Below are 17,143 nucleotides of genomic sequence, written 5' to 3' on the forward strand. Positions count from 1 at the left end.
TTACATTTCAATCACAAGGTTTATAGTATTTGAACAGTTTTACTATCACACTATATATTCCTGGAACATGACTGGTATATGGGGGATTTTATTCAATCAGAACTTTAGTTAATAAGCACAGAATTCCAAAAGTCAGCATGAACACAAGGAAGAATTCACATTACTTCATTAGTTTACTAACTATTCCATTGGTAAAGTATTCCAAAATGAGAAAATGTATCCTTAAAAACACCAATCATCAATAATTATGCAGCTAAAGTAAAATAGAGGCTGTCTATACAGTGAGCCAATTCAAAACCACAATTTTTAATTTTAAATTTTTTACTAAAAAAACTGTCAAACGGGGTGTGGCTGTGGTTCAGTGGTAGAGCATTTGCCTGGCATGTGTCAGGTACAGTGTCCAATCCTCATCACCATATAAAAATAAAATAAAAGTATTTATATATATTGTGATATATATATTTATCCTCAAACCTCAAACTCCACTTTTTTCAGTTCAATGAAATGTCACATTTGACCAAATGCACAGACTATCATAATTGATGTGACAGAAATTTTGTCACATTATGTACGTAGGTAATAGAAATTCACAGGTGGTGATTTTTACCCACAAGAGGGAGCCTGTATTTTTACATTTTTGTCCCAGAATTTAAAAAACAAATTAAAATATAAAATTCTAAAAATGTTTATTGATACCTGCATCATTATGTCAGATCAAGTTTTGAGAAAATTGGATCAGATTTGGCATATTTTTCTAAGTCAGAAATAACAGTACGTCAGAAGATTAGAAAGATAATTAGAAATTCAAAAAATTTCCTACCTATTTTTGTTATTTGTTTTATTCACAGAAATGAAGATGTGGTTGCCAAAGCAAGTCTAAGAGAAAACTCCTTTTAGGTGTTAGTAACATTTGTTTTGTAAAATTGACTAGAATTATTATGAGCACTCTGCACCCAAATTTAATTACATAGTAAGGAAATGACATTTCAGGCATCCTCTTATTAGAAAAGTTTTATATAAACCAATAATTTTCTATGCTTTTATAGAACAGAAAACACCTACTTAAAAATTTTTTTAAGATCACCATTCTCACTAATATCACTTAAAACTTGCTTAGGAAATGTGATAATGAGCATTGTATCATAATGAACTTTCCTTTCTTATGTGTGAGAAGTATCTTTTTTTTCTTAAAACAAACAAAAAAACCTAAAGTCAATTCCCTTCTATCCTATAACCTTGTAAGCGATGTCTTAAGGTGCTAAGAAATGTACTCTGAGTTTTGAAAAAAAAAAAAAAATCAAATGAACTCATCTTTAAAAACTATCTCCTTAAAAAAATTGCCATCTATAAAATAATTTTGGCAACTCATACCAACCTAGAGTGATCTGTTCTATCACATTCAGAGACAGGCTAATAATGGAGTTGAAAGAGGTCTTGTGACCCTTTGAAACCGTAGGGAAGACTGATGGCAAGAATTCTGTCCCCTCCCAGGATCCTCAGCTCAGTTCCTAGAAGGTATCATATGACATGGCAGGGAGCTGACTAAGAAGGGGTTAATCACCGCTGATCTTCCTTCTGGAATTCCAAGCTATCCATTAAATCATTGTTTTTTTTCTTCCCACTAGGGATGGTGAATCTAATGGACCCAAAATCAATACCTTATAAATGACATAAAAAATATATTCATTTTATGGACTAATGTACCCTGGTGTCTGAATCCTATTTACACCCTGTGCTTTAAAAAGGAACAACAGACCCATTTCTGCCAGTAAAAGGTTACTCAGTCACGCTAGTGACATGCTGCAGAATGCACTGTCATACTAAAGTGCAGCAGGAGGGAAAGATTGGTGGCTGCAAAACCACTATTGTGGAAACTTTAAACATGGTGTGGTGAACTTGTGTTAGGAAACACCACTAGAGAGAAGCATGCAGGTAGCTTCGAAGACTTGAGCCATGTTCTGTGATGACTTTACATTTCTCGGACTCATCCTCCTGCTTTCTAACTTATGTATATTACTTGGAGTTTTTAGTTTATCAAGTATGGTATGATAAATCTAAAACCATGTCTATCATCCCAGAGGCTTCAAATTCGTGGTTTAGCCTCTTCGTTCAAATTCTACAATGATTTTCAAAACTGGATTAAAAATACTAATCGGCAAAAAAGTTCACTAAAGTACCAAAGGGACCTTAATAGACAAAATAGACATAGTGTGAGATCTAGTCATATGAAACCACAGGCAGAGACAATCTCTGCTAAGATAGAAGGTACTTCATTTATCAGATACCACAGGGAGTCACCAAAACAGGTGACTATATGTTTGTGTTTATCGATTGAGAAAGTGTTGATGAGAAAGTTTTATATTTACACAAAATTCTCCAAATTCAGCCTCACCTTGAAAGCCAAATGTATCACTCAGAAAGTATTATGCTTAGATTTTAAGAATCAATCCTAACTTATACTAAATTTAGTTTGAAAACACCTTATTCTGCCTTCAATAAGATATCAGATGAAGAACAATCCTATAAAGCACAAGGATGCCTTCAATGACAAGATAAAAGTAAGGCCAAGAGGGTGCTAAAGAGGTAGAAAGGGGAGAAAAGGAAAGAAAACTAACAGCTAAAGCAAGATCTTCTCGAAAAATCCCAGCGGACTTAATTTTTTGTTACAGTGATACAAATCTAAATAGAGAATAATGAATAAAGAAAAGCAACTTTAAAACAGAGACTTCTTGAGAGAATTCTAGCAACAGGTCGGCATGAAATTTTCTGTTCAGTTTTGGCTTGACATCCATATAGTTATAAAATTACAAAAAAAAAAATACTGTTGTTCTTTATTCCATTTGCCAACCAGAGTCATTTATCCCCTATTAGATAAAGTATAATAGACTCTACGGAAGGGGTCATTGGCCTTCCATTTAATGATATTGCCAGCCCCAATCTGCATTTTCCCGGCAATGTCCCTCAACACAGAATAAATGGCTGATCTCTTCACAATAACAGCTGATTTCTATTTATTAAGCTAAAAAGGTCACCATTTTCTACGGCTGGGCCGCCCTGCACTATTGATAATTTTATGCATAAACAAATGGCAAATTTGTGCCACATAAATATGCATTAGCAATTACTTTTTCCTCGGGCAACGCTCACCGCATGCAAATGTGTACCTCGCAGGGCCTGGTAGCTTTTGTTTTAGCTCTTGAACAGTGAAACAAAAGAGCACAATAAACAATTTTTAAATTGCCAATCAATAAGCAATGCAAATGCAAAGGTAAATGGCAAGGAACTTGCTCAGAAACAACAAAAGTGAGCGAAGCGGGGGATGGTGGAAGGATTTTCTTTTTCATATTATTTCATTTCTTTCTCATTTATAATGAAAAGGCTAAAGTACTCTTGACACAGAACAGCTAGCTAGGCTGGTACCAAAGCAGATGCCAGATGGGGAAAGGAGAAAATATACACATGTTGAGTAAACACACACACACACTAAAAAGAGGGTAAAGGAAAAACTGTGTTCCTATGTGTGATTTCAGAGACATCACCTCGTCAGATTTCTGATTTCCAATTTCAGAGATTCAAAGAAGTTTCAGTTTCAGCGATGCAGAAGAATTTCAAAACTAGGAGGAGCTACAGAGATATATAACCACTGCACTTTGCTATTCTGCTTTTCAATAACATCAGCCACGAGGAATACACATTGCTAATAAATAGCATACTATTAAAAACACAAGAAAAGGGGATAAATGAGTACCAGGCACAGTGGCCCATGCCTATAATCCCAGTGGCTCAGGAGGCTGAGGCAGGAGGATCCAGAGTTCAAAGCAAGCCTCAGCAAAAGCCAGTAACTCAGTGAGACCCTATCTCTAAATACAAAATAGGGTTGGGGACGTGGCTCAGTGGTCAAGTGCCCCTGAGTTCAGTCTCTGGTACCAAAAAAAGAAAAAGGGGTAAATGAGAAATATTTAAGTAGGAAGCAAAAAGCACCTGCAAGCATCGCCACTTCCTCATACTGCAAAATGTTCAGGATCAAATATCTGATCTCAGGAAAATTTAAGAATGATGTCCAGGCACTGGATAAAAAGATAAAGAGACAACAGGTATAAGAAATGTAGGACACAAAGAGTTACCTAATTTGAAAATAGGAACAAATGATAGCTCAAGAAAAAAGCTGACTGCATTGTCAAGAATGAACCTTAAGATATTTTCTTCCTTTTTTTTTTTTTGGTAACGCTGTGTGCCATGCACTATTCTAAGGGCTTTGCACTTGTATCTATCACACTTCATCTTCGCAAACCTCCACAGGTTGGTATTATCACTGCTTCTCCCATGTACAGCACAAGAGATATGAGAACTCTGAGAAACTTAACCAGTTAATGAAAAACAAGGCCAGATGTGCGCTTTGACCCTGTCTGATGCCTACACCTGCAAGCGTCACCACTTGAAATACTGCCATCCACTCCTAAAAGCCACCCATGTTGAGCCTACTGAGAAATCTCTCCCTAAATATGCTCATGGATTTGCCTTTGCGTAAATAAGTCAAACTATATTTGAAAAATTTAAATTCAGGGCTTATGCAAGTATCAAGTTATTAAAATACCTTAGCCTTTATAAGATAGACAAACGGTAATTTGCATGTTAGTATGGCTATATCTTAATACATTGGTGCATGTACATGGAGAACATGCCATGTTCTCAAAAATCATTTGAGAACAGAAAAAAACACTTTGGAATCCCCATCTTGATCATAATATGATTATATATATATATATACACACACACACACACAATATGATTAATTTAATAAGTTTTCACCACAAGCTAGTTAAATTAAATACATAAAATATTTAGAGACTAAATGCAAATAGGCAAAACTGGAAATCTAAAACCTGTGTGCAGCTCTGTTGGGCTCAGAACCAACTGGTTTCACAGGACTTTAAACATGGACAACAGAAGTCAAGCTTCTTCAGAGAAGATCATGATACTTCTTTTAACAATATTTCCACCTGATAATATCAGACTTGGAAGGCTAGGGATATGGATAATACCTTTATGAGAATAAGTACAAGATGGCCCCTTGGAGTGCCATACAGATATGTGTCACCTGCCTGCTATACATGAAGGTCCTCAAAAAGACTATAGTTTTCTTAGTTAGAAGAACGTTACATCTAATACTAAACCCCATCTTCTTCATAGCTAAAGAGTTTTAAGAATCAAGTAGTTTACAATTACTAGAGATGAACTATAATAAAGATAAATAAAGATTATAATAAAGATTCTCTTATATATTAATTCAAATAATTATATACTGTCCTATTTTTTTTAAAATTTTCAGTCTTCATGTCTGAACATACAATGGACTTGAGTATAGTTTACTATCACCCAATATGTGCCTAAAGCCATTACTTTTTAAGAGGCCAAGTTTAATTATCATTCCTTGTCCAACTTCAAACTACATAAAGTAAGGACTTCAAACTAAAACCAAACATAAGTGCAGTTTATCCAAAACTTATAAATACTTGTAGCCTCTACTACATAGAAAGCATGTAAATGGAAATGCACAGGAAATATGTAAAAACCAAGATGTGTTATACAGACAATGCAGTAACAGAAGGCTACATGTGGGATTCCCAGTCAGAGGCTGAGTCAAACAATCACATTATTTATCCCCAGTCACCCCTCCTTTTTTGAGTGCAGGAGATTGAACCCAGAGATTTGTATGTGCTATGCATGTGCTCTAACACTGAGATACACTTCCAGCACCCCCATCCCAGTTTTTATAGCAGCAAAATTTGAAGGATCCAGAAAGTCACAGAAATCCACAGGACATTCCACTGAGAACTTTGTATAGATGGCAGGAGGAGAGCCAGTGCCTCATTTGCCCTGGGTGAGGGGCTGACAGCTTCTCTGTCTTCACTCCTGTCTCTCCCCATCCCCTGCTCCACTGATCCTGATTCAGATCCACTTCTGTGATCCAAGTTTCCTAGCTCCTTTGCAATCATCTTCCAAGTATATTCAACCACTGGCAGGCAACTGATCAAGGTTTAAAGGTAGCTGGGAAGGATGCAGATAAAGGAGGCAGTACAGACATGCAGGTTATGTCTCAATCTTCTTTTCACTCACTTAAATTGATTCTATACAATTAGAAACCCGTTCAAAAATAGAGATACTACTAAAGGAAATCTCCATTAGCCATCTCCAAGGTTCAACATCTGTCAACCTTCTGCTCTTTGAATTTCTCCCCTCCGTTTCCTGGCAGTGCAGGTATGTCAGCGGTGAAGCCAAGTAACAACTCCATTTCTTACTGGTTCTTCCTCCTGCCAGACAATCCCCCATGGTTCCAGCTTCTACCCAGGGTCCATGGTAACTCTGGCTGCTCCGTGGTAGGAACTTCCTGCTGTTCCTGACTCCTAGCTTACTCTTTTAACATTTTTTTTTTAATTGTCAATGTATCACAATTTTCCAATATTATACACTATCTTTTAAAAAACAGAGTGGTGTCTCTCTTCCTGCTTGGACCCAGACCATAGAGTGCTTATTTTATTTTATTTTTTTATCATCTACTGGAGGACCCTCATTTATCCCTTATTCACAGTTCCCATGAAGTAGCTCAAGGCTTCATAAAGTAGGAGACCCTTTCAGCAGCATGGACTCCAACATGCAGGTCCAGTATTTGCCAGTCTTTAAATGTGGTGCCCCATATAGAACACACACAAAGTTTTTACATGCGTCCTATTGTACACAACCACAATCTATTTCTATTCTATATCTTTTATCATCTGCTTATTGACATACTTTTAAAAAAATGATTTGTCTTAATATATGGGTTAGTGAAAGAGCAACAGAGACCTTCTGCTCCTGGAAACTCTACCTCAGTGACTAACATCAGGGAAATGTGTCCAGGCTATTTTAAGGAGGTAGCTCAATCTGGCATGAAAATACATTTTTCCAATGGTAAATGGCAGAGACTAGTTAACAAAGTTTATGTCTTAGATAAGACATGTTTAACATGTAGGCATTTGTTTATTCATAACAAAACATGACCTTCTGATGTTAGGAATAAACACACACGCATCATAAAAATGACTGATGTTCAATGGCTCTCACAAAATTACATTTTGAAAAATTATGGGATGATGAATCAAACATATAGATTAAATTTCCCTGAAACAGACATGTGCTTAATAATTAATGGGAAAGGATAAAAATAGTATTTATGATTTTATCTTATCCAAAACACTTGAATAATTATGCAGTAATAATATTGCTAGATGAAGACATACTTATCGTATCTGAACTATAATCTGAGAAAATTGTAAAATTAAAAAAAGGCTTTAAAATGAAAATGATAGACTTAAATTCACAAGCTGTAACTTCATCCTGCTTAATATAAAGTCTTATTATAATAATATCAAGTGCACAATAAAAGATTTGCACTAAGAACAGTTTACAAGACTATGTAATTTTTCATAGCAATCACAACACAGCAAAGAACGAGATATGGAGATGGAGAAAAAGAAGAGAAAATGGAGAATACAGTCAATAATAATAGAGGTCTAATAAAAGTTAGGTAGAACCAGGACCCAATAGCAAGAGAACATCTCAAATACTGCTTCCAGAATTGGTTTTCCTCCTGTACATATGGAACTGGACAGGTACTCAACAGCCAGCAAAGGCTACCCAGGAACTCAGTGAATACAACAACTGCTAAATGAGTTCCTATCAAAAGAAGAGGAACATTCAGTCTGGAAAAAAAAAAAATAAATCAAACTTGAATGTGGAGGGACCACCACCGAAAACAAGCAGATATTCAAAGGGTTGTCATCTGGAAAAGAAAGACTAGATATATTATCTATTGCTCCAGATGAAAAAACAAGGTTTGTTTTGTTTTGAGGGTAGTATTATGAAAATGTAAAATAACTTTTTTTTACTGAGTTGTCTAGCAAACAATAAGATTGGCTGAAGGAGGTCAAATACTGTAGGGTTTAATAAGGGTTGTTTATTCTCTTTCTACTTTGCTACTTACTGTCTGAGTGATCTCTGGCATAGTCACTTCATCTATACATGCCTCAGTTTTCTCAACTGTGAAATCATCCAAATGTATACCCTACCAGGAAAGTAAGAAGATAAGAGACTGCTGGACCATCTGTCAGAGGCCTACCAATCGGATTTCTAAACTGAATGGGATATTAGATCATCTAGCTTTGAGACTCATTCTAATCTGAGGCTAAATTTTTCATTCCTCAAAATTCAGGTATATATGTTCATACCATTTCAGGCAAGGAAGGCTACCATTAAATATTTAAAGTGTGTGTGGCATGGTAGAGTTTGCTGCAATTTTGCATTAAAAAGGTTATAACATTAGAGAAAGGATGTTCACTTTTGACTGAAGGCAAAGCCAAATAAAACTTACATAGTATTTTCAGTCAATAAAAGATCTATAGCATCATAAAACAAATCACATGTGATTATTTAAGGCAGTAATATCCATTTTTAATAAATTTGCTTCATTAACTTTTCCTCCTTTTTAAAGTTACTACTTATTCAATGTACAGAAAATGCCTGGATCCCAAGGAAACATGAACAAAGTACTTGTGCTTTTTGAATGTGAGGGCCGCCTCCTCGTTGCTGTCAGCAGAGCCTTTCCACTACTCCTTCAACTGTGTCTTCTGTCACGGCCACTCAGCACATGACAACCAAGAAGAACACAGAAAAGCAAGCTACACAGGGCTAGAGGGCATCTTCAAAAAGAGTGATTCTCAAATCCTTTTATGCAATGCCCCGGGGTTCCTCTAGTTATTTCCAGGAAGGCTCTCAAATTTTCAAGAAATTCTTAAAACAAAAATCACTTTTTCTTCTCCTAACAATTACAGAGGTCTTTAGGCTTTTCAAGGTATTTCCTCTTCTGATTTGGTTCTCAGCAGTTCTCTAAGGTGGGTCTAAGGGGTTGATCCCTTTCTCTCAAATTAAAAACCTGAAGAATTATGACTTGACTGCAAATCACAAAACTATAAGACAGCAGAGAGAAAAAAAAAAAAAAGGTAAGAATCCATGTCCTGTCCTCTTTCTGTCCCACTGGTCTGGATAAGAGAACCCATGCAGGACATTTAAGAACCTGAAAAGAAGTAAATTTGAAATCCCACAAACTATGGAAGCATTCAGTTCTTTCTGGAACTTTGTGCACTTATTGGGATCATGCAACACTTTCTTCTTGCCTTTTCATTAATTTATAGAATATTTTTTCCACTCTGAAATTGACATTAACATAGTTATTTTCAACTGAAGGTGATTTTTGTCTTCTGGACGACATTGGGCAATGTCTGTCAACATTTTTTATTGTGCCGATGGGGCAGATGTTGGGATGTTACTGTCACGGAGTAGGTAGAGGCCAGGGATGCTTCTAAACATTCTGTAGTGCACAGGACAGCTCTCCACAACAAAGAATTATCTGATCCAAAATATAAAAAGTGCTGAGGTTGACAAATCCTGGATTAGCAGTATTTTTATTTGAGCCAGTTCCTTCTGTTCCTGACTTTCGTTACATAAATATAATAATGCTTTCAGAGTGTAACATTTCCTGGGTGTTAATGACTGGCTTGGCATAAGGTGATCAGCTTGTGTCTAGTCACTAATTCCATAAAATGCCCTAGGCCTTCATCTTTGCTGTTTGATGATACACTGAACAGTGGTTCAAGTGACAGAGGTCACCATTACGGAGATAAATGGATTATAAAATCATTTGTCATGGTATTTATAACACTTATAAGAATGTTAAAAATAAAGCAATGCAAATGGGAGAAATGGGAAACACACATTTAATAAAATGAAATGGAAATGGAAATTTATTTGTGAGTAAACGAGTCACCTTTGATTTCTCTGTTATGTAGAGCACACATCAAAAACTTCACAACAATGTACATCCAATCTTTAAAAGTGAGTTTGGTTATCTTCTTATGTGCTGTTATTCTATAAGCATTACAGGAATTAATAATATCTTCTTCTCAGAGAAAGCTGTTACTCTTCAGCCTTGCCCTGTTCATATTCTTAACAAGTCAAGGCTCTTGACTGTTTCCTATGTGCTGGGCCCAGTCCACCATCTCCGGATGAAGCATTAATCCTACTATGAATGCAAGAAAAGCCTTGATTCTAGGGCAGCTTAGTCCTCACATATGCAAGCACCTGAATAATGGCTTAGGGATTTAAAGACAAACTTTTTAATTCACATATCTCTTTAAGAATCTGATGAAAGCTACAAACTTGCTGTATATTAATATAAATTTCCACACTAATAGACTATTCTTTACAGTCCTCTTACATTTCTATACCTCTTCAGAGGAAAGGTACCAAACCCACTTTCTTTAGGACTATCTTTTTCAAGAGTATTTTATAGTCAAAGTCTCAGAATATTGAGATAGCATTTTCCTCCAGTGCAAAGGACACGTCACTCAGGGCAAAGATTAGGCATGCTTACTGTCCATTATAAAACATTAAGATTCCCTGAGATAAGTTTTTACTCCCTGAAGTGTAAGTATCACTAGGCTCTGTTTGAGTCACTATACAGGAATTAGAGCTCAAGGCATTGATACTAATGCTAATACTCTGGCTACTACTGTTACTGAGTGTAATGAACTATCTTCTTATCACTGATCCAGGATTTTACTGTCATCTCCATCCATGAAACTGTGGCAGTCTGTATTAGCTGGACTTCAGATTTTGAACTTTTTCTTAAATTTTGGAATATTTGCATATACAAAATGAGATATCTTGGGGACAGGACCCAAGTCTAAACATGAAATTCATTTATGTTTCATGAACATACACATAGCCCAGAGGTTATTTTATACAATATTTTTTAGTGCACTTGCTTTTAGACTGTGACTCATCACTGAGGCCAAGTGTGGAATTTTCTACCTGCACTGTCAATGTAGAAAATTAGATTTTGGAGCACTTGGGGTTTCAGATTTTCATATTAGCGATACTCAACTGCATGCTTTCTATATGCTAGTCATTTTGTTAGAGGCTTCCCAAATATTACTGACATTCATTCTGATTATAACATCCATGAAGGATCGATTATTTTCCTCATTGGACAGAAAGAAACAAAGATCTGGATAAATCAAGTACTTAGCATAGGCTACACAACTAGCCAATGTTGGAGCCAGGGAGGAGGTTGAGATATGGAATGTGAGCTCGGATTATGTCCTTAATCTTTTTCCTTTTCTGTCTTCCCCTCTGAGCCACTCAGCTGGTGACACAAAGGCACAGTCCCTGCCCCTGAAAGGATAATGCTGTAAAGAGTGAGTATAAGAGAACAGTATTGTAAGAGCTTGGATGGAGTATTCACAGAAAGAGAAAGACTCTAGCTTCCCCTAGAAGTCTAGGATAGCTTCCCAGACAAAAAGATTACTAAGGGGGATCTTGAAGGGTGATTAGGAGTAGATTAGGTAAAGAAGTGGCGTCATGTATTTCCTGATTTTACACATGAAGAAACAGAGGCTCAGAGAATTGGCCAACGTCACCTAGCTCCTTTTAAAAACAGGTTTGCAGTTCGATGGCTGATGAGCTTTTACTATCCCTTGCTGCCCTCAAAGATCATTCCCTACATTGCATCTGGCAATAGGCAGTGCTCAATAATATCTATTGTGTATACTGTTATTATTCTCCTTTAATGGTTTTTTAAAAATATTACATCATTAGGCACTATATATTTGAGGAAATAGTATGTGAATACAGTCCCATAAGATATTCTCTTTGTTAGGATGGGCACAGCACATCACAAGGTATTTAAAGTGTTAATAAATCAGTTGGATATTTAAATGTTATTTTCTGTTAGATTTTATTGAAGGACTTCTCATGATTATAGACAAAGTTCCAACAAGGTCAACATCAATGTTCCAAAGGCATGAGCAGGTAAGCTAAAAAGAGATCAAATAAATTGTTTAAATGTTACAGCATAGGTAGTTCTCACGAATGTCTCTGCAACCAGTCTAACTTCCATTAACATAGTTAGAAACTCTCTGATATGAAGAAAATTACTATAACTTCAGATATTACTCTAAGGAGCTATTGCTGTAGAATAGAAATGAAGAGATGTAGATAAATCTGCTAATGTTCATCTTATTCACATAAAGTGTGCAAATAGGAACAGAAAACAGAAGCACAAAAAGTTTCAAGGAAATCATGCCAATAAAGAGATTTTAAATCAGTTAAAGCACTTTTCTAAGTTTCTGCTATAGTATGTTTATAAGATATTGATTTAACATTCGAGCAGCCATCTTTAATGTTAACTGCCATCTTATAAGTTTCACTTTCCTGTACTTTCTCTTATCAGAACTCCCCCCACCCCCATTAGTGACCTACCCCGTGGTACCACAAACCTAAGCCAATACCAGAAGGATACAACCCTTTGCTCTGGAAAGCTCTGTGGTACCACTGACCTAACCAAATCCCATGCTATTCCCCACCTGCCTATTTGTAATGCACGTACCCCCAAGCCTATCCCATAGCACCAAAACTGCAACTCTAAACGCATACCCCACAAAAGCTGAACACCCAATTATCTTGGGGTCTCTCTCCTCACTATAGAGAGATGGCCTTTATTTGTCAGCTCTGACAAATAAACTTTCCTGTGGATCTCTGTCTCATTTCTTGGTCGCCTGTCTCTTGCTTTCTCACTTTCCTTTCAATATTCATATAGGTTCTAATAGAAACTCAGTATGGTTTGGTAGACAATAGAGAATTTGGAGGTGGGGTAACAAAGAGAAATTTTATTAAAAGAGCAAGAATTTACTGCTACAGCCCTGATTGACCATTCTCTGGTTTCTTAGGACAATAAAGTCACCATCAGAAACAATGCCATGCAGAATGTGACCTGGATAAAAGGGACCACACTAGTAGCTGAGAAAAATGTACATGAACCTGCTATGGCCCTGGCTCCATGATTGTTCATGGTCTAGTGGAAGCTATATAAAATAACTACCACAATTCATCCCAAAACACTCAGAGAGGACCTGCTCTGAAGGAGGCATTGTGGTAGGATAACAGAGATCCAAGTGAGAGATGGAAACAAAGACCCCCACTAAGGAGAAGAAAAACTGCAAACAGGTAGCTGCATTTCAACAGTTATTTCTTGTTAAACCAGAGCCAGCAGTGAGCAGGGGTTGGGCCAGCTACGAAGATCAATGACAGACTAGATCAAAATTACTGACATCAAGGTTATTAATATTAGTCAATACCATCAAACTGTGGGATTATTTTAAGGTGAAAAAAAATGAACATTGCTTAACTGAATTTACTGAAAAGGAAACTCACAGATGAGGATTAATTACTGGAAAACTCATCTAAAGTTGGGCGTGGTAGCACATGTCTAAAATCTCAGTGGCTCTGGAGGTTGAGATAGAAGATTAGAAATTCAAGGTCAGCCTCAGCAGTTTAGTGAGGTACTAAGCAATTTATGGAGATCCTATCTAACAATTAAAAAAAACTTTTTTAAAGGGCTGGGGATGTGACTCAGTAGTAAAGCTACCCTGGGTTCAAGCTCCAATACTAAAGACAAAAGCAAAAGAAAACTCATCTAAAGTTCTATAAATAAGATTTGATTTGGATTAAAAAAAATAAACAACTTTAGGATACTCTATTGATTCAAACAAATTTCTAATCCTGTGGCAAATGTTTCTCAATATTTAAGCAATACCTTAGGACATGGTTTATTCTTATTTATCACTTTATCAAACAAATGTAAAGATCAGGGTTTTTTTGTTTGTTTGGTTTGCTTTTTAATATTGGTAATCTAACCCAATTGGGTCTCTCTACCACTAATTGGATCTATTTACCACTAATCTCATCCCCAGCTCCTTTTATTTTTTATTGTGAGTCAGGATCTCATTAATTTGCTGAGGCTGGCCTCGAATTTGTCTCTACCTCCTGAATCGCCAGGATTACAGGCAAGCTTCTTCGTGCCTGGCAAGACCAGTAGATTTGTAACAATGTTGAAACCACAGCAAAATGTGTCTTTAGCAGAGAATACAAGTTTTGTGAGGCTTAAAATTCATATACTATGGAATATTCTCTTTGAAGAGATACAAAATTATAACCTCTTCATATGAACCACAATTTTATAAACTTTTAGAGAGATCAGAGAAGGTAATCTATCTTTGGCATGGTTAAGGGAATTTTACTATTATTGATAGGTTTTATGGCTTAGATATACAGTGTTCCCCAAAGCTCCTATGTCAATGCAAGAATATTCAGAAGTGAAATGCCTAGATATGAGGGCTGTAACCTAATCAGTCCGTCCTTGTTTGAATGGACTGACTAGGTGGTAATTTGTAGGTAGGTGGTGTGTGGCAGAGGTGGGTTATGTGGGACATGCCCTGGAAGGGTTCATTTTCCATGTGGCTCTTTCCACTCTCTTTCTACTTCCTGGCCACCAGGGACTGAGTAGATTCCTTTCACACCGCCTTCTGCAATGAATGTTTTCCCTTACCTTGGGCCCAGAGCAATGGAGGCAATCAATCATGGACTAAATCTCTGAAACCATGAGACCCAAATTATCTTTCCCTCCTCTAAGTTGTTCTTGACCAGTATTTTGGTCCAACAACAACAACAACAAAGAATACAGTAGTTTAGAAAAACTTCTTTCACTTTTACAACTTGTATTAGATAAGGTCATGTATAATTTTTGAACTGTATCAAATTGAAGAAAGCCTACATCAAGTCTCTCATGAGGTATAAGATTGAAGGAAATCTCCATGGACCAGCTTCTAGCTACAAGGTTTCAATCCACTTGCTCTTCAACTCCCTGCAAACTTCCAACATGCCATGATAAGGGGAAGGTTCACACATGGTATGACCTCTGGCCCTGAAACTTGGTGTTCAGGTGAAACTCATAATCAGATGAGTCAGCAGTAGGCTTATTCTTAGGAGCCACTCCCACCCTGAGACCATAACTATAAATGACCTGAGGTGATGTAAAATGTCCACTCAAACTAAAAGTGATTGATTTTCCTTTACATGGAAAGGAAATCAATTCAACACTATAGATACAGTAAGTAAAGCGATGGTAGGGAAGTTATACAAATGGAGTTCACAATCAACTTGTAAATTTAAGAAAAACATACCCCTTGTGATCACATTGCTAATTCTCAACCAGGGCCAGGAAATGGGCTATACAGCTTTACTTACTTCAAGGAAAACCTAACTCTGCCCTTTCATCATAGCTTTTTTTTTTTTTTTTTTTTTTTTTAATGACCTTAAACTTTAGGTGGTTGCACTGGTCACAAATTAAATCCTTTAAATAAACTATTATGTTTTCTAAATCTATTGTAACATTTAAAAAAAAAAACTTACATGGATATGGCTGTGTCTACAAAATGAATCTTTAGCATATAGTACAAATACTGCTGGATACACAATGAGATAGGAGGATCAACACACCAAAAACTCAGACTGCTAGGTTGCAAAACCAAAACAATGATAAATGAAAAAAAGGAGACAATAAACTTTTAGGTTACGTAACTTAAAGACATATATGAATATTCCAGAAGGTGGGCATTTGTATACCAACAGTAGTGTTGAAAGGAACCTTACTGGCATCCCATTTTTTTAAGTGAAGGGGAATGACCTTTCAAGGGGAATGATCCTATGACCATGCTGATAAGGCCCACTGATACCAATTCCTGAAAACTGAATTATACTTTTCTACGGTATAATCAGAATTGTGTTGTTCCTTAATTTTCTCCTCTTCAGATAGCATAAAGTATCAAATTTAATTGATCTGTTTCCATTGTCCTATAGTGTTGACCATTCTATAATCAACACATCATAACAACAAAGAGCAAGAGAATAGAAATAGCTACATTCAGTGGAAAATATCATGTGTGACATTCTGATCACCTTAAGTATCTCAAAGAAATAAAATCTGGAGGTTGCTGCTACTACAGCAATACAAATACATGTGTTACTGCAGATTCAAAATGCTAAACAGAATTCTGATGTAGGGACCCCACAGAATTTGATCAAATGTATCCATCTGTTCACCTTCATGTAAATAATGCTCACACAGCCAGTGCTGGGACCTCTCCTTGGACAGGCCTTGAGACTTTCATTACATCTGTCATTTGCCCTGTTTATAGCTTCCTCATCAGTAACTCATGGGCTTTTTTCTTAAATCCTCAAAACAGCATCCTGAGGACACAGTACCAGGAAAAAGCTGTTTCTGTATTTCTCTTCTCTCTTCTTTCTTCTTTTCTGCCTCAGTAACTAATACTCATATCAAATATAATTCTTTTTTTTTTCTGCTGGGAGCCATTAGCCAAGTAGGTATGACAATTTCCTTGCCAGTGTACCCCATGTTGCTTAGTGGAAGGACTCGTGGAAATAGGACATTTTGCAGTGACATTACATGTAAGGTGACCTTGCTCAAGGACCAGGGCGGATCCGAGTTTAGGGTGTTCCCGGTTTAGGAAGATTATTCCTGCTGGGAATAGGGCGTATCCTGCTGCCTGAGTTCCTCTTGAGTTCTCACGGGATTCAGACAGTATTTTTTGGGAGACAGAAGCCCAGCGGAGGTGTGGATTTGGGCAGAGAACGTGGATTTCCCCAGAATGTGATTGTAGACGGCCGGTGTGAGATCGGGAATAAAGAATTGCTGTTTGAATCTACAAAGCTGTGAGTGGCTCGTGATTTGTGCCCAGCCAGACTGCGGCATTTTTCCAGTACTGGAAATTGAATCCAGGGCCTTGTACACACTCAGTAAGTGCTCTATCACTGAGTTATATCTCCAAGCCTTTTTGCAATTTCAAAATCTTGCTAAATTGCCTGTGCTGCCCTCAAACTTGCAATCCCCCTGCCTCAGCCCACCAAGTACCTGGTATTCCAGGCATGTGCTATCATGCCTGATTTGTAATAAACCCTTCATGGAAGCCTTTCAGTTTATCATTTCCACTTTCAAAACTCAGAGAGGACTGTTACATAAGCAAATATGAACACCACTGAGCAAGTGCTCCCACTTTGGGAAGCAGCCCCTCTAATCCTCACATGTGGCACATGAAAAGGAATCACCCAAATGCACAGTAATAGCACCCAACAGTTCTAAATAGCCTACACGGTTGACACTAACAAAACACCTCAATGGGAAACAACAGTACAC

The 17,143-nt window shown here is 36.9% G+C and overlaps 1 protein-coding gene across 12 annotated transcripts in view; it reads right to left on the minus strand.

The window, feature by feature from the left end:
* Sox5 (SRY-box transcription factor 5) overlaps positions 1–17,143 on the minus strand; it is a 967,314-nt gene that overhangs the window by 711,007 nt on the left and 239,164 nt on the right. The window lies entirely within an intron of this gene.

The sequence above is a fragment of the Callospermophilus lateralis genome, chromosome 4 (genome assembly GCF_048772815.1).
Source record: "Callospermophilus lateralis isolate mCalLat2 chromosome 4, mCalLat2.hap1, whole genome shotgun sequence".
NCBI classification, from domain to species: domain Eukaryota; kingdom Metazoa; phylum Chordata; class Mammalia; order Rodentia; family Sciuridae; genus Callospermophilus; species Callospermophilus lateralis.